The sequence below is a fragment of the Bos indicus genome, chromosome 20 (assembly GCF_029378745.1).
Source record: "Bos indicus isolate NIAB-ARS_2022 breed Sahiwal x Tharparkar chromosome 20, NIAB-ARS_B.indTharparkar_mat_pri_1.0, whole genome shotgun sequence".
Classification (NCBI taxonomy): domain Eukaryota; kingdom Metazoa; phylum Chordata; class Mammalia; order Artiodactyla; family Bovidae; genus Bos; species Bos indicus.
Window position 1 is genome coordinate 55,846,303 of NC_091779.1, and position 19,317 is coordinate 55,865,619.

The 19,317-nt window shown below is 41.6% G+C and overlaps 1 long non-coding RNA gene across 1 annotated transcript in view; it reads left to right on the forward strand.

The window, feature by feature from the left end:
* LOC139178024 (uncharacterized) overlaps positions 1-13,674 on the forward strand; it is a 104,694-nt gene extending 91,020 nt beyond the window's left edge. Inside the window, exons 3-4 of the long non-coding RNA XR_011562454.1 lie at positions 11,380-11,451; positions 13,130-13,674. This is a non-coding gene — a long non-coding RNA (uncharacterized lncRNA). The remainder of the gene's footprint in view (positions 1-11,379; positions 11,452-13,129) is intronic.
* Positions 13,675-19,317: the final 5,643 nt, after the last annotated feature.

A 19,317-nucleotide genomic window follows, 5' to 3' on the forward strand; every position in this document is an offset into this window, starting at 1 on the left:
CACTGACTCGATGGACGTGAGTCTGGGTGAACTCCGGGAGTTGGTGATGGACAGGGAGGCCTGGCGTGCTGCGATTCATGGGGTCGCAAAGAGTCGGACACGGCTGAGCGACTGAACTGAACTGAACTGAAGCTATAAGAAATTGAAATTGGAGGTCACAAAGGGTTCCCATTACTCTCAATAAGTAACATTTTACATATACTGACCATAGGCTTCTGGCAAGCTGCCATTAGCCAAAGACATAAGTGCATATAGACTGAGAATAATTTTCACTTTATTCCCACTCATATATGTAACATAACACAAATTATTTCCATGTTGTTTGTTAAAATAATCTTATTCCCAAGAGGGAATTCCCTGCTCAATTAATTCAAATGTCGTGATAAGCCAGTAGTCCTAATTCATAGAGTCAGAGAAATGTGCCTGTGTGCATGCATGCTCAGTCATGTCCAATTCTTTGCAACACCACAGGCTGGCCAGGTTCCTCTGTCCATGAAACTTTCTAGGCAATAATACTACAGTGGGTTGCCATTTCCTACTCCAGGGGAATCTTTCTGACCCAAGGATTGAATCTGTGACTCTTGTGTCTCCTGCATTGGCAGGTGGAATAAGACAATTTAAAATTAAAGAATGAAACTGGAACACTTTCTAACACCATACACAAAAATAAACTCAAAATGGATTAAAGATCCAAACATAAGACCAGAAGCTATTAAACTCCTAGAGGAAAACATAGGCAAAACACTCTCCGACATAAACCACAGCAGGATCCTCTATGACCCACCTCCCAGAGTATTGGAAATAAAAGCAAAAATAAACAAATGGGACCTAATTAAAATTAAAAGCTCTGCACAACAAAGGAAACTATAAGCAAGGTGAAAAGACAGCCTTCAGAATGGGAGAAAATAATAGCAAATGAAGCAATGAACAAAGAATTAATCTCAAAAATATACAAGCAACTCCTGCAGCTCAATTCCAGAAAAATAAAAGACCCAATCAAAAAGTGGGCCAAAGAACTAAACAAACATTTCTCCAAAGAAGATATACAGACGGCTAACAAACACATGAAAAGATGCTCAACATCACTCATTATCAGAGAAATGCAAATCAAAACCACAATGGGGTACCATTTCATGCCAGTCAGAATGGCTGCGATCTAAAAGTCTACAAGCAATAAATGCTGGAGAGGGTGTGGAGAAAAGGGAACCCGCTTACACTGTTGGTAGGAATGCAAACTAGTACAGCCACTATGGAGAACAGTGTGGAGATTCCTTAAAAAACTGGAAATAGAACTGCCATATGACCCAGCAATCCCACTGCTGGGCATACACACTAAGGAAACCAGAATTGAAAGAGACACATGTACCCCAATGTTCATCGCAGCACTGTTTATAATAGCCAGGACATGGAAGCAACCTAGATGTCCATCAGCAGATGAATGGATAAGAAAGCTGTGGTACATATACACAATGGAGTATTACTCAGCCATTAAAAAGAGTACATTTGAATCAGTTCTAATGAGGTGGATGAAACTGGAGCCTATTATACAGAGTGAAGTAAACCAGAAAGAAAACCACCAATACAGTATACTAACGCATATATATGGAATTTAGAAAGAAGGTAATGATAACCCTGTATGCGAGACAGCAAAAGAGACACAGATGTATAGAACAATCTTTTGGACTCTGGGAGAGGGCGAGGGTGGGATAATATGGGAGAATGGCATTGAAACATGTATAATATATGTGAAATGAATCGCCAGTCCAGGTTTGATGCATGATATAGGGTGCTCGGGGCTGGTGCACTGGGATGACCCAGAGGGATGGGATGGGGAGGGAGGTGGGGGGGGGGTTCAGGATGGGGAACACATGTACACTCATGGTGGATTCAAGTCAATGTATGGCAAAACCAATACAATATTGTAAAGTAAAATAAACAAATTAGTTAATTTAAAAAAATAAAATTAAAAAAAAAATTAGGAGTAGAGACTCCCCTGGTGGTGCAGTGGTTAAGACTTTGCCTTCCAGTACAGAGGGTGTGGGTTCAATCCCTGGTCAGGGAACTAAGATCCCACATGCCTTTCTAGCAAAAAAACCAAAACATAAAAAATAAACAGTATTATATTTAAAAAAATTCAATAATGACTTAAAAAATGGCCCACATCCAGAAAAAAAAAAGTTAAAAAAGTAAAAAATAAATATTGGCGGGTGTATCAAACACACGTCTTCTGCATTGGCAGGTGGATTCTTTACCAAGTGAGCCCAAAATAAGGTCGAGAAACTCATTTACTTAAAGAGCAAAAAGTCTTCCCTAGTGGATCAGACCGTAAAGAATCTGCCTGTTATGCAGGACATCTAGGTTCAATCCCTGAGTCGGGAAGATCCCCTGGAGGAGGGCATGGCATCCCACTCCCAGTATTGTTGCCTGGAGAATTCCATGGACAGAGGAGCCTGGCAGGCTACAGGCCATAGGATCACACATAGTCGGACAGGACTGAAGCAACTTATCATGCAAAAAGAGCAAAGAAGAGGAAAATGAGCATCTCATAAATTAGTTTGCTAATCAGACAGTTTGTGCTTAATGATTTCATTGACTCTTTCTCTAATTCACTGTAAGATTATGTGCTCAGTTCACCTGTTAAAGTGTCAGCATCAAAGTGTGTTTTTTCAATGGAAGGATATTTATTGAAAGGTCACACACATACACTGCTATCCCCACCTTAACGTGCAATAGATCAGCATGAGTATCTCATGTTTTTCCCATGAAACTGGTTGTTGGTTGGCATTTCAAAATATATCTCATTTCATATCAAAGAGAGTAATACTGTCTACCTGGAAATATTCTCCACACCGGCCAAGATAAATACATTTTAAAATTCAAAAGATAAAAAAAAATTCGAAAGACGAGGGTGACATATTTTTCATTTTTGCCTTCAGATTTGATGAAAATTAAGAGCAGACTTTAGAAGCAGATACTATGATTTCATAACAGGGGCAAAAGCATTTGCAGTGAAAAGAACCCTTTGGGACGTTCTTGCACTTTGTGAAACAATGGTTAGGGTGGAATTCGTCTTTCTGCACGTCAAATGTTTAAAAACAGCTGCTTTTTGTTTGGGGGCTTTATTCCTGAAAGAAGCTTGTTCCCTCCCCCAAATTTCCTGGCATCCTTAATGGCTTTTACTCATGCCATTTGGGAAATGCAATTATGATTTCCTGATTTAGTCATTTATTACAATTTCATAAAATAAATGAGAAATTCATGTCCATCATTATGGCTCCCTGATCGAAAGATGACTGTGACTTTCACATCTTGGCATAGGGAACAATGCTCTAAAAATATTCCTTTTTATTATTGTTCAAAACATACGGAAAACGTTTAGAATAATTTCCCTTTAGTTGAATGACAGAAAACCCTTGAAAATACTTAACCATTTCTAAGGTAGCACGTTTGGGCAGGTAGTAGGTAAGACCCTTTGGACGAAAGTCTTTCTCTTCTTTCTTGTGGCGTTGAATTTTTCTCTGCAGTTGGAGATGATGTTCATTAGAAGATTTCAAGAAACCAGATGTCACAAACGTCTGTTCAAGGGTCTGAAAATTTCAAGAGTTTACTTTTGTAGTCCTTTGCTTTGGGCTTTAAAAATACAAGCCTTTTTGAAACTAGATGTGGTTCCTAAGAGAAATACAGTAAAACAACAACAAAGCCTACTCCTACCAGTGAGATTTGTGAGTGACAGCACTTAGAAAGGTCAAGGACTTCAAGTTATAAAACGAGGTAACTTACATACACATTGTTGCATTAAATAATTTTTCATCTAATTAGGCAAATAAAAGAGAAATCAATTAAAGGTGGTTTATCCAGTTTTCAGCTAAGTTTTTGCTGTGTAGCAAATTATCTCAATAATTGTCATCCAGTCCCAGTTCTTTATCCAGCTAGCAATGGTGTGAGCTAAAGACCCCCAGGGAAATCCCATTTCTGTTATGGTTTAGATTCCACGTATAAGTGATATCATGAAGTATTTGTCTTTCTCTTTCTGACTTACTTCACTTAATCTGATAATCACTAGGTCCATCCATGTAACTGCATATGGTACTATTTCCTTCTTTTTATGGCTGAGTAATATTCCATTATATATATCAAATGTAGTATATATAATATTGTTGTTTGTTGTTCAGTCACTAAGTCATCTTCAACTCTGGACTGCAGCCCGCCAGGCTTTCCTGTCTTTCACTGTCTCCTGGAGATTCCTCAAATTCATGTCCATTGAGTTGATGATGCTATCTAAACATCTCATCCTCTGCTGCCCTCTTCTCATTTTGCCTTCATTTCCCTGCATCAGGGTCCTTTCCAATGAGTCAACTCTTCACATCAGGTGGCCAAAATATATGTGTATACCACATCTCCTTTATCCATTTATCTGTCAATGTATGTTTAGTTTGTTTCCATATCTTTGCTATTGGGAATAGTGCTGTTATGAATATAAGGGTGTGTATATCATTTTGAATTACAGCTTTGTCCAGATATATGTCCAGGAATGAGATTACCGGATAATATGGTAACTCTAATTTCAGTTTTTGGAGACATCTTCATACTGTTCTCCATAGTGGGTGCCCTTTTTTTCTTTTTCGCTATTGGACACAGGTAAAGGCTTTCCTCTTCTTGCTATTCCAAAGCCTTTGACTCTGTGGATCACAATAAACTATGGAAAATTCTGACAGAGATGGGAATACCAGACCACCTGACCTTGAGACCTGCCTCTTGAGAAATCTGTATGCAGGTCAGGAAGCAACAGTTAGAACTGGACATGGAACAACAGACTGGTTCCAAATAGGAAAATGAATACATCAAGGCTGTACATTGTCACCCTGCTTATTTAACTTATATGCAGAGTACATCATGAGAAACGCTGGACTGGAAGAAACACAAGCTGGATTTAAGATTTCCGGCAGAAATACCAATAACCTCAGATATGCAGATGACACCACCATTATGGCAGAAAGTGAAGAGGAACTAAAAAGCCTCTTGAAAGTGAAAGTGGAGAGTGAAAAAGTTGGCTTAAAGCTCAACATTCAGAAAACGAAGATCATGGCATCTGGTCCCATCACTTCATGGGAAATAGATGGGGAAACAATGGAAACAGTGTCAGACTTAATTTTTTGGGGCTCCAAAATCACTGCAGATGGTGACTACAGCCATGAAATTAAAAGATGCCTACTCATTGGAAGGAACGTTACGACCAACCTAGATAGCATATTCAAAAGCAGAGACATTACTTTGCCAACAAAGGTCCATCTAGTCAAGGCTATGGTTTTTCCAGTGGTCATGTATGGATGTGAGAGTTGGACTGTGAAGAAAGCTGAGCGCCAAAGAATTGATGCTTTTGAACTGTGGTGTTGGAGAAGACTCTTGACGGTCCCAACCAGTCCATTCTGAAGGAGATCAGCCCTGGGATTTCTTTGGAAGGAATGATGCTAAAGCTGAAACTCCAGTACTTTGGCCACCTCATGCGAAGAGTTGACTCATTGGAAAAGACTCTGATGCTGGGAAGGATTGGGGGCAGGAGGAGAAGGGGACGACAGAGGATGAGATGGCTGGATGGCATCACTGACTCGATGGACGTAAGTCTGGGTGAACTCTGGGAGCTGGTGATGGACAGGGAGGCCTGGCATGCTGCGATTCACGGGGTCGCAAAGAGGTGGACATGACTGAGCAACTGAACTGAACTGAAAGGCTTTCCTGACAGGCTGGATGGCAGAGTGAGAGAAAGGGGAGTCTGGGATGACTCCAAGGTTGTTAGTCTGAGCAACTGGAAGGCAGACACAGTCATTAACAGACTTGGAAAGAACTGTGATAAATTGGCTTTTAGGGAAGTGTAGAAATTCAGTTGTAAGTGCTTTAAATTTGAGATATCTTTTAGGCAGTCACATGGAGATGTTAAGTAAGCACTTGAAGATGTAGGTCTGCTCTCCTAGACTGAGGAGAGCTGTCCAGGTTGATTTTATCTGGGAGTCATCAGCATATAATGATGTGTGTGTGCATGTGTGCTCAGATGGGTCCAACTCTTTGAGATCCCATGGACTGTAGCCTGCCAGTCTCTTCTGTCCATGGAATTTTCCAGGCAAGAATACTGGAGTAGGTTACCATTTCCTTCTTCAGTGGATCTTCACCCAAGGATCAAACCCATGTGTCTTGCGTCTCCTACTTTGGCAGATAGATTCTCTACCACTCTGCCACCTCGGAAGTCCAATATAGATGGTACTTAAGGTCATAAAACTAGATCCCATCTCCACATATGAGTGATACAGGGGGAGGAGAGAAGAGGTTCAGGATGCAGCTCTGGGAACCTCTGATCTAACAGGTCAGAGAAGAAAGATTAAAATAGCCATGGAGGCTGAGCAGGGAGGAAAATGAAGAGAGTAAATGTTCTGGAAGCCAAAGGAAGAAAGTCTTGGAGAAGAGATGAAACTGCACCGAATGCTGCTATAGATGAAGTAGGTGAGAACTGAGTGTCAACCTGGGGTCTAGGCATGGGGAGATGCTTGGGGACCTTAACCAAAGAAGTCATGGTAGAGGGTGGAGCAGAGACCTCTAGCAAATTTAGAGTGAAGGGTAGGAGAGAGACTGAAGACAGAGAGATCAGACAAACATTTGTTTTTGTTGTTCAGTTGCTCAGTTGGTGTCTGAGTCTGCGACCCCATGAACTGTAGCACGCCAGGCTTCCCTGTCCTTCACTATCTCCCGAAGTTTGCTCAAACTCAAGTCCATTGAGTCAATGATGCCCTCCAACCATCTTCTCCTCTTGCCGTCAATCTTTCCCAGCATCAGGTCAAACATTATGAGGACTTTTGCTGTAAAGGAAAGAGAAGTGGGATGGAGGCTTGCAAGAGGGGTGGAGCTAAATATGCTGGTAAAATGGGTCAGTGGAGAGAAAAGTTGACGAATAGAAGAGAAAAGGAAGAACCACTGAAGCATGTCCATGACTGATGAGAGAAAGTGGCTGGGCTCTTGTGACCAAAGGCAGGTGCTGCTGTTTAATAAAGGCACAGAGATTTCATCTAGAAAGAAACTAGGGCAAAGGTGGGCCGGAAGGACCACAGCTGCGGCTCAGGCCCCCTGCTGAGTCACCTGGGTTCCGGAAGCCCAGAGTCAGCAGTGAAATTGAAGGTCACCTTTCCTGAGTTGTTTGACCTTCAGACTCACCCAGCAGGTTGGGAAGTAGGAGCCGCATATGTGGGGGAAGTAGGCACTGGGAAATGAAAGGACAGAGATCCAAGGGATCCTGATCAATGAGCAGACAGGCTGAGAAGCGCAAGTGTGAGACTCTCACTGCCAGAGTGGGGACCTTATGAGCGATTCTTATAAGCTGTGTGACTTGAGACACATCACCCAACTCTTCTAAACTTCTGTTTGTCCGTCCGTAAGATGCTTATACTAATGGCATCTCCCTCACTGGGTTAATTTGAGGATTCAACAAGATAATCCATGTGAAGAGTCTACAGGCCATGGTAAGCACGCAGTAATGCGCTAATACCACAACTGTGATGCTGGTTGTGTTTATTTACAAATTTACTGTTTTTAAAGTGAAATTCACAGAAATAGAATATTTTATAGTCACATAAAATGTAAAACTAACCCCATTAGAGTGTACAATTCAGCCACATTTAGCATAGCCACAGTGTTACACAACCATCACCTTTATCTGGCTCCAAAATATTTTCATCACCCCGAAAGAGGAGCCTATACCCACCAAGCAGTCACTGTCCACTCTCTTCCTCTCAGCCGCTGACAACCACCAACCTGCTTTATGTCTCTACAAACCTATCTATTCTGGATGTGTGAGATGTGACACTTTGTCTTCTTTCCTTCACCTAGCTTAAATTTTCAAGGTACATCCATATTGTAGAATCAGAACGCTATTTTCTTAGCGGTTGAACAATATCCCACTTTATGTATAGGCCACATTGTGGTTACCATTCATCAGCAGAAGGATAAGGCTGTTTCCTGCCTTTTGGCTACTGTGAATAATATTTCTATGAATATTTATGTGTAGGTATTTGTTGGCCTAACTACTTTTAATTCTTTGGAGTGGGTACCTAGAAGTAAAATTACTGGTTCATATTCCTATCATTCTGATAGCAGAAAACAACACTTTAGAAGATACAATTTTCGCTAGTTCATTTACTACAATCTCCAAAGGCCAAGGGGCCAGGTTACACTTTTCTTTGCATACTCAGCACCTAACACAATGCCTAATATTTAACGACAGCTCAATAAATGTTTAACTCTGCAGAACTGTCATCTTGGAAACAGATTAATTTGTAATGAACTAAGGTATATGATGAGAGAAGAGGGACTTCCCAGGTGGCCCAGTGGCTAAGACTTCATGTTCCCAATGCGGGGGCTTGGGTTTGATCCCTGGTCAGGGAGTTAGATCCCACATGCCACAAGTGAGACTCAGCACAGCCAAATAAATGAGAAAAAAAAATTTTTTTGAAAAAAAATGAGAAAAGCAACCTAACAAAATCTCTTTGTATCTTGAGATCTCTTTTATCTCCTGGTCCATTATATGGTTCTGTAATCCACAGTATGAAAAGCACGTGTTTATATACCCTGCCTTATAATATGGACACACACACAGAGCATATGTAGCATAGGAAAGCACTTTATTACGTTTTTATGAACATATTGTGAGAACTATCATTTAATCCTCCTGTATGTGAATTTCCACCTCTGGACATATTAATTTCTTGTCATAACTGAGGCAGGGCTTTCCTCCTGGCACAACTTTACATGCTTTTTCTCTACTTTTGCCAAGAGAACTGGAGGTGCAACTGTAAGTGTTGTTTCCCACTTAGTGCTTTATTTTTTTTTAATATTTGTGGTAAGTCACTTCAGTTGTGTCCAACCCTTTTTGACCCTGTGGCCTGTAGCCCGCCAGGCTTCTCTGTCCAGGGGATTCTCCAGGCAATGATACTGGAGTGGATTGTCGTGCCTTCCTCCAAGGGATCTTCCCGACACAGGGATTGAACCCAAGTCTCTTTATGTCTCCTGTGCTGGCAGGCTCGTTCTTTGCCACTAGCGCCACCTGGGAAGCCCTTTTTAATATTTATTTGTATTTAATGATTCATTTGGCTGTACCAGGTCTTGGTCGCACATGCAGTATCTTTAGTCACAATATGTGGAACATCGATCCCGGCTCAGGTATCAAACCTGGGACCCCTGTATTGGGAGCTTGGAGTCTTAGCCACTGGACCACACTTTTTCAAACATTTAAAAACTGCAGAAGCCATTCTTTGCCCAAAGATGATATAAAAACAAGAAGAGGGCCAGACTTGACCCACAGCAGTAGTTGCCAAACACTCACATATTCCAGACCATACCATACTGTGCTATACTTATACATGTTACAATTTTAGAATGAACTTGAATTACCTTTTAATGAAAGGGCTAAACTTACACATTTTCATAGAAAATACACCTTGAAAATACATCTCAGGACTGTATGCATTCAGATTACAAAACGTAAATTCATGTGACACGTGCTGTCAAGTTGCGTCTTGATTCTACGCCTTAGAAATAGAAATAATAAAAGAAAAAACAGAGATGCAACTCAGAGAATTTGGGAAATAGAGAAAGGAGACAGGCAACTTTGAGAGAAGATAAGAGGATGAGCCCCAGGAGGACAGAAACAGGTAAAGGGAAGGCAAGTAGGGATAAATATGCAGAGGCAGATTTAACCAGAAGTCCAGAAGCAAAGAGCCTCTTGATGAAGGTGAAAAAGCGGGCTTAAAACTCAACATCCAAAAAACGAAGATCATGGCATCCAGTCCCATCACTTCACAAATACAGGGGGAGAAAGTGGAAACACTGACATATTTTATTTTCTTGGGCTCCAAAATCACTGCAAACGGTGGCTGCAGCCATGAAATTAAAGACGCTTGCTCCTTGGAAGAAAAGCTATGACAAACCTAGACAACATAATCACTTTGCTGACAAAGGTGTATATAGTCAAAACTATGGTTTTCCAGTAGTCATGTACAGATGTGAGAGTAGGCCCATAAAGAAGGCTGAGCACCGAAGAATTGATGCTTTCGAACTGTGGTATTGGAGAACACTCTTGAGAGTCCCCTGGACTGCAAGGAGATCAAACCAGTAAATCCTAAAGGAAATCAATCCTGAATATTCATTGGAAAGACTGATGCTGAAGCTGCAATTCTTTGGCCACTTGATGCAAATAGTCAACTTATTGGAACAGCCCCTGATGCTGGGAAAGATAGAGGGCAAGAGGAGTAGGGGGCAACAGACGATGAGATGGCTGGATGGCAGCACCGACTCAGTGGACATAAGTTTGAACAAACTCCGGGAGATGGTGAAGGCCAGGGAAGCCTGGCACTATGCACTTCATGGGGGTCACAGAGTCCAACACAACTGAGCAACTGAACAACAACAACGGCAACCAGTCTTAGAGGAACAAGGGGCAGGAGAAAGTGGTTTGGGGCACTTGATAAACATCCCAGATATGAGCGAGAAAATACCGTTTTGCACTGAAAATAAGAAAATCAGTTTTACATTCTTTGTTTAGGAGTGAGAGCCAAAGAACAGCAGACCTCCTGTCCTGGAAGAGATTTTCGAAAGACTGTCTTAATGGCTTACTTTTGTTTTTGCTTTTCTTCAAACCTCTGGAGGCCGACTCCTGTTCTCTCCTGGCAGCTCCAGCAAGACTTATTCACTGTGACTTCTGATCACAGTTATGGACATGAAATCCCTCTGCTTTAATTTGCGTTCACATCCACTAATTTGGTCCTCCACAAAACTGACAAAAAGCCTGGCGCACGTTCCCCACGATAAGACCTTACATTTTCTCAAGGTCGTCACTGAGCCTCCCTCAGCCTGTTTTTCTCCAGGCCAAACAATCCCAAACCCCTGGACCTTTCCTCACCGAACTAACTGCATCCTTTACAATATTTTTGTGTCTCTATTCTTCACATCCTTTTTTAATAGCAGGAGCAAACAAGCAAACCAAAAAAAGTGTTTTCTAGCAAAGTTTGGACTAAGGTGAAACACTTAAAGGAAGAAGACACACAAAGAATTCTCTAAACCATTCCTGTTTCACTTCTAGTATCTCAGTATCACGGGCTATAGCATTTCTGAGGAGTTTGTTGTTGTTTAGCCACTAAGTCGTGTCCGACTTTTTGCAACCCCGTGGACTGCAGCACGTCAGGCTCTTCTGTCCTACACTATCTCCCAGAGTTAGATCAAATTCATGTTCGTTGGGTCGATGATGCTATCTAATCATCTCATCCTCTGTCTCATTTTATAAACTGAGCCCACTCCACACAGGCTGTTTTGCCACTAAACATGTCTCTGTGATCATCTCAACAGCAGCAGCGGTGCTAGTGATGTCTAACTTTTTCACCTACGGGCTCGTCAACGCACATCTAAGATGTGTACCAGGTGAGTAAGTGAATGTTAACTGCTCGCTCTTGTCTGACTCATTGCAACTGCATGGACTGTAGTCCCCCAGGCTCCTCTGTCCAGGAAATTCTCCAGGCAAGAATACTGAAGTGGGTAGCCATTCCCTTCTCCAGGGAATCTTCCCAACCCAGGGATCAAACTCAGGTCTTCTGCATTGTGGGCTCTTTACCATCTGAGCCACCAGGAAAGTCCCCAACTAACCATCACTCACTCATCAGCAGCCTAAGTTGTAGGTCAGTCCTTACCCACAGTTAACAGCAAAGCACATGGGGTGGGGAGGATCTGGAAATTTGCTGAGAAGATCTGGCTCCCGAGTAGTGAAGCCTGCAGCTGGCTCTCTGAATTCCCACTCTTGAGATGTTTCCAGCGCTGTATTCCCTATTCAGTGTCTCTGTGGATTGTAATTAACGTTATCTCTTTTCATAGCTATTTACTAAATTTGTATTCCTCAGCGAATATTTGCTTCAGCAACACTCCGGATTTATCAAAGTCATTTCCAAGTTTATGCCTGCTCTCCATCTAGAGAATTAGCAACTCTATCTAAATAAGTAACATCTGCCCTTTTGGCCAGAATATTTTCATTATCTTCATTCCTAATAACAAACACTTTTTTAAAAGTTGAAACTAAAAATTATGGACATGAGAAACAATAAGAGCTGACACTGTGTGCCAGGCATTGCTGTAAGCATGTTCATCCCTTAACTCCTTTACTCGTCTCTACAGCCCCAAGAGGTGAGTACTCCTGTCCTCTCCAGTTACAGACTGAGGCACAGGGAGGGTGAATAACTCACCCAAGGTCACTCAGCTGGAAATCTGGCCCCACAGCTTTACAAGTAGACTTAGATTCAAAAACTGTTCTGTGTATATCTTGTTGCCAATTCTCTTTTAAACAAACAATTCCTGTATCATAAGGAATTTTGGGGGAGAAGATTGGATTGTTTGCCAAATGTAGTTTACCCATTTTTCTGCTAATGGTAATTTAGATTTCTAAATTTTTGTTATTGGAAAGAAAAAGCTATTTTTTATTTGTATTGTTAGGGGATATATATAATATACATATAAAGATATATAAATATGTTATATATGTGTATTTACATATAACAATATATTATATTACATATAATATGTATGTAAATATATAAAATATATTTAAATCTTTATATATATGATATATGTATGCTGCTGCTGCTAAGTCGCTTCAGTCGTGTCCAACTCTGTGCGATCCCATAGACGGCAGCCCACCAGGCTCCCCTGTCCCTGGGATTCTCCAGGCAAGAACACTGGAGTGGGTTGCCATTTCCCTCTCCAATGCATGCATGCATGCTAAGTCGCTTCAGTCGTGTCTGACTCTGTGCGACACTATGGACAGCAGCCCACCAGGCTCCTCTGTCCAAGGATTCTCTAGGCAAGGATACTGGGGTGGGTTGCCGTTTCCTTCTCCAATGATATATGTATAAATATATATATATATATATATATATATGCTGGTATGTACCTCACTGAGCTAGTGTGAGGATTCAATAATTATTATAATTCATGGTACATAATTGGGCATTATTGCTGAATAAATGTTAGCCCATATGTACGAGATGTGCTGAGGACATGCTACAGATTCTGAAATGGGTTTAAAAGCTCAGCATCTTGTATCTGCCTTCAGGACTAACGGAAGACATGGGAGAAAAACGGAAGGTAGAAGGTGGTTCAAACATGTCTGTACCAAGTGGAACATGTGAAGCACAGGTTCCTCGAGGCTGCCATAGGAGGCAGCCAGCAAGAGGATAGCATCAGTGGCATCCCGAAATGGAGCCCACCATCCAGAAGCATCTGGACAATTTTTGACTGTCCCAACAACAGGATCTCTTCCTGCCGTCACACGTTTAATACAAAAGCATGATGTTGACACACAGCCAATCAGTAATCACTGGAATGAAAACCAGCGTAAACAGAGGACATCAGTAACGTGTTTATAGGGTGAATTTGGGCGAGTTCCTTGGCCACCCTCAGTCTTCATTTCCTCTGAGGACATCACTGTCCAATAGACGTACACCTTTCACACTAGCCACATAGTGTTACATTTTCCAGTTGTATTAAAGAAAATTAAAAAGAAATGAACAAAAGTCACTTGAATAGTGTACTGTTTAACCTAGTATATCCAAAGTAATATTTCAGCATGCAATCAATAATAAAAATTTATCAATGGCATATTTTACATGCTTTCTTTCGTAGTAAGTCTTTGGCTTGGTATGTATTTCACACTTAGAGCACATCTCAATTAAAAATGCTGTGGGTTCAATAGACGCATGTGGTTAGCAGCCACCGTTTTGGATTACGTTAGTCTAGGACGGCACACCTAATTCTTAGGAAATAACTGATCCTAACGATAGACTTTAGGGACGGGGCCAATGGCAAGGATGAAAGCTCTATGCCATTGGTCCATGTATGAAAACTTTAAACACATCAGTAAATGAGTTTTTCTTTTTTATTTAAATTTATTTATTTTTAGTTGGAGGATAACTGCTTTACTATGTTGCATGGGTTTCTGCCATATATCAACATGAACCAGCCATAGGTATGCATATGTCCCCTCTATTTTGAGCCTCCGTCACAAGTAAATGATATTTTATCTTGCCATATAATAAAAAAGTAAAAATTTAAACTTGGATCCCAGGAGGACTTCTATCAAAAGGAGGCTCGCATAAAGAGCCCTCAAAGAGGCTAAGTATTAGGTAAATGAATGTGACCTTCAGCTGAAAAAATTGAGTTGGTTCTCCTTAAAAGGGAGCTATTAGGCTATCTTCGATTTCTTTCACCGGCATTTTGTAATTTAGCAAAAATCTGTATGAGAATGTTCATAGCAGCTTTATTCATATTAGCCAAAACCCAGAAATAAGCCAAATGTCCTTCAGTGGGTGAATAGTTAAACAAAGTGGGGAATGGACACATCATGGAATACAACTCAGCAGTGAAAATGAGTAAACTGTTGAGATACACATCAATTTGGATAAATCTCAAGGGAAATTTGCTGAGTAAAAAAAGTTCATCTCCGAAAGATGACATATCATATGATTCCATTTACACGTTTTCAAAATAACACAATCATGAAGCTAGAGAACAGGTTTAGGGGTTGCCACCAGGTAGGGGTTGATAGAGGAGAAGTTGGGTGTGGGTATGAGGAATAACATGACAAATTCGGTGCTAATGGCACAGTTCTGTATTCTGATCACAGCTGTGGTTACACAAACACCCACACATGTGATAAAACTGCACTGAACTTGATACACACACATGCACACAGCCACACAAATGAATGTTTGTAAAGCCAGTGAAAGTTGAATGAAATTCTACTGATTGTCGCAATTCAGCTTCTTGGTTTTGCCAGTGTCCTGTGGTCATATAAGATGTAACCATGATGAGGCTAAGTGATGAGTAAGTGGGACCTCCCCATTTGCTTTCAATTTCCCATGAACCTATCATTATCTCTTTTTTTTTTTTTAAGTACATGTTGGTACTTTTTAAAAAAGGTACTTCCCTGGTGGTCCAGTGGCTAAGATTCTGTGCTCCCACTCTAGGGGGCCTGGGTTTGATCCCTGGTCAGGAAACTATACCCTACATGCCACAGGTAAGTGTTCACATGCTCCCACCAAAAGTCCTCAATACCAACTACAAGATTCCTCATTCTGCAATGAAGATAGAGGATGCAGCATGTAGCAGTTAAGACCTGGCGCAGCCAAATAAGTAAATAAATAAAAATAATTATTCTTAAAAAGTACATGCAGGAAGAAAAGATCTTTAGGAAAAGCAGGAGTTGCTTGGCAAAGCCAGGTTCTACAGATAGTAGCTCAAGTAGCAAACCCAAGAATGGGCCTCACAGAAGCCCGGAGAAAAAGAAGACACACACCAAACATCTATACCTGAGATCCAGAAATCAACGACAGGGCACAAGGAGAGAAATGACCGGTTTTGTACAAACCCGAACAATTCTGATCCCAGACCCCAGTGCTCCAGTTACAGGAGTTTGGTGGTGGTGGTGTAGTCCCTAAGTCGTGTTGGATGCCTTCCAAATCCACAGAGTATGCTCTGAGGCCTGAAGGAGCCAAGTTGCATGCTGCCCATCATAGGATGATGCAACATCTAATTTAAAAAACCCACAATAAAGTCATGGCAAGGAAAGGCAGTTATGAAACCTATACAATGTGATTGTTTTTCTGCTTTCGTTATAAGACAAATTTAACCTGTTTCTTTTGAGGTCCCCTATTCTTTCCAAGTGTATGTCAAAACATTGCTTTTTCAATTGGATTATCTTATCATTTTCCTAATGGCAAAACATTCTTAGATTTGAGGCTTAAATGTTAGTCTAGTTAAAACTAAACCCTGAAATTTTGCAAACAGAATGCAATTTGCATTGTTTGGCCTGTGCACTTTCTGACCACTAGAGGGCTCCTTTTATTCTTGGTAGTAAAAACCCGCCTAGTAATCTTTCGTTAGCAATTTACAAACAGCTTGGTGGTGTTGAGCCTCGAATTGATCCTGTTGAACTGTGGCGTTGGAGAAGACTCTTGAGAGTCCCTTGGACAGCAAGGAGATCCAATCAGTCTATCCTAAAGGAAATCAGTCCTGAATATTCACTGAAAGGACTGATGCTGAAGCTGAAACTCCAATACTTTGGCCATCTGATTTGAAGAACTCTCATTTTAAAAGAACCTGTTGGGAAATATTGAAGGCAGGAGGAAAAGGGGATGACAAAAGATGAGATGGTTGGATGGCATCATCAACTCTATAGACATGAGTTTGAGTAAGCTCTGGGAGTTGGTGATGGACAGGGAGGCCTGGCATGCTGCAGTCCATGGGGTCGCAAGGAGTCAGACACAACTGAGCGACTGAACTGAACTGGTGGTGTTTAGCTGTAAAGTCATGCCCCACTCTTTTGTGACCCCATGGACTGTAACCCACCAGGCTCCTCTGTCCATGGAATTATCCAGGCAAGAATACTGGAGTGGGTTGCCATTTCCCTCTCCAGTGTATCTTCCCAACCCAGGGATCAAACCTGTGTCTCCTGTATTGGCAAGCAAGTTCTTTACAGTTTGAGCCACCATGGAAGCCCACAAACATCTTACAAAGGAAAAAAAAGAATTGATAAACCAAGTGGCCCATCCAAATACCAAGACTTGAGTGACTATACAGTTTTGGAAAATGTGGAATTTATGGAAAACCGCTGTGATATATACTTCAAAGCTCAGTTTCCTATTTTTAAATTTGGCATTCTACCTGGTGGAAAGGAGCCAGCCACTTATAAAGCATGTTCATGCTTTCATTTCCCAGTCAGTGAATGAAGTAGAGCCAAGCACCGTCTTTATTTTTGTTCACTTTATTATTAACATATCAAGCTCAGCATATTGCTGTGGTTCAATAAAAGTGCTATGATCAACAGCCCCTTATTCATTATTTAAGATAAGTCTGTCCTGCTAGAAAATGAATCTCCTTAAGTATATCCCCTAGGCCCACGCTCACCCCTGCTTATAGATTTCAGCCCATTTGGTTTTAAAACAAATGTTTGGGAAGAAAGTCTCATATGTCTCCCAGGATGCAACCCAGAGTTTTAGAAGAGAGTTCAGAGTCCAGCTTCCTAGAATGTTGGAAGAAGCTTTGAAGAAGATGTGTAGACTTGGAAGCATATTCTTGTTTTCAGGATTTGCCTGGTTCATCCTCAACCCTACCTGGGGTTGCCCTCTTTCCAGAGGGGCCTCTACTAAAATTTAGGTCCTTTTCCTCTGTTATTTGACTACTGATGACAGCTATTGGGTTCAAACGATAGATACCCGAGTAAGCTAGAAATTGCCATTATTTATCGAGTCATCGCTCAATTTAGAGAGCTCTCCACATTCTATTAACATTTTGCAAAACACATGCATGAAATTGAAGATGTATTTCTTGCTAGCCATCAGTCCCAAAGTTTCCTTGTGAGCCAAACTGAAAAAGTTTTCCATCAGACTTTTTTTTTCTTAACTCAAAAATAAAATTAAGAACCAAGTCCATGAATATCCTCCACCTGTACCTCTATTAGGATGGACCCAGGATTAGCCATCCCGGCCCCCATATTCACCTTCTTTGTGAGAAAAACCACAGCATCAGGCACCTTCTGTGTCCGGCCTTGCTTTGCCTCCAAAGTTAAGAAGTCATGAGGAGGGTGGGGACAGAGGCCAGGGCTGAGCCTTATCTGGAGGGGAGCACGGAGATGCTGGTTCACTCCCAATGCTGCCCCCGGGTGATGTGCTGTGAGTTAAGCCAGACAGAGGGGATTCTGGGAAACATGACCAAGATTTGCTTTGGGAAGATGGAATATGGATAGTGGTGCGAGTTGCTCAACAACGTGTATGTACTTAGTGCCACTAAACTGTACGGTTAAATATGGTTTAAACAGTGTGTTTTATGTGACTTTCACTACAACAAAAAAAAACATTTAAAAAATAAAAATGATTTGCTTTGGGGAAGCATGGTCAGGTTAAAAAACATGGGCAAAATCTGTGCCCTGAATGGTTACAACTCAGCGCTTTCACTGCCGTGGGCCTGTGTTCAATCTCTGATTGGGAGACTAAGATCCCATAAGTGAGCAGCTGGGCTGAAAAAAGAAAAGAATCTGCAGCCTGTGCTAAGGTCACCAACTCGAACCCTGAGTTCCAGGTTTAAGACCTGACTCTCATGGGGTTTGATGAGCGTGTTTGTGTTGCACGTTCCTGGGTGCAGTGTGTGATTTCTTAGAGGTTACTGAGTCCATTGTGAAATAAAAACCACCAGGCCCCGGAGCCCCCCTTGCAGGAACGGTGAACACTGCCGTGTAAGCCACACCTTTAGGCAGAAAATTAGGTCACTGGGGGCCAGAGCTACAGCCCAGATCTGGCTACAGGGAGGACTGTGATGATGCTGGGGACAATCTCTCTCGTGTGGCTTCCGCATAGGATCCAGTCCTCCCCGGCCGGGGCCTCCAGGGTGGGAAGAGAGGACAGCAGGTTTATCAATCATTCCTTTCTGGACTGCTTGCTTTCCATCCATAAAGTCTACGAGACGTTTGTGTGTATGCCTGTGAGTGTGTGCCATCTGTGCTCCTAGTTGCCTAGTCAACCCTCTGAAGAGCTGTTGCCAAGGCTGGAATCTCTGGGGAGGAAAGGGGGACAGAACTGGGGCACAGTGTGCAGAAGAGGCTGCTGAGGGGACAAGGCGGCGAGATAAATACATCACTAGCCAAGCAGCAGGGGTCCCCTTTGGCCCCTTCAAATAACAGACTCTCAGTACCAGAATGTCCTCAAGGTCATCTGAGGGACCACATGACCACATGACCATCCAACACAAGACCTCAAGATTTTTCCTAAAAGGTATTTAGACAGAGAAAGTAATAATTGTTTCTGTGGAGGGGTCTCAACATTGCAAGAGAGACAGCCATTTTTATCTTGAGAAGTTCTTTAATGGACACGGGACAGTGAACAATTTGCCAAAGATGACAGAAAGTCTACCAAAAATCCAAGTGTTTTTAACTTTTCACATATTTTCTTTTTTAAAGAAATCTATCTGGTTTCTTTGCAATAGGCTGTAGTTTGTCATATTTATGAGATTTATTTTCTTATTGGACCAAGAGTTTGCTGGGGATGGGGAAAAAAGGCTTATGGAACTTTTTAAGCTCTACTCAAGCAGTTAGGGTTATTAATTCCCATGAAGAAAAACATTTTTTTAAAGAACTGATTCACTATATTATAACCTTGTGAAAAAAACAAACCAAGGCCCTGAGTATGAGAAGGAAGTGCAGAGAATTAGTAATGAATAGGTTGGAAGGAGGAGGGGCCGGCAGTTATTAAG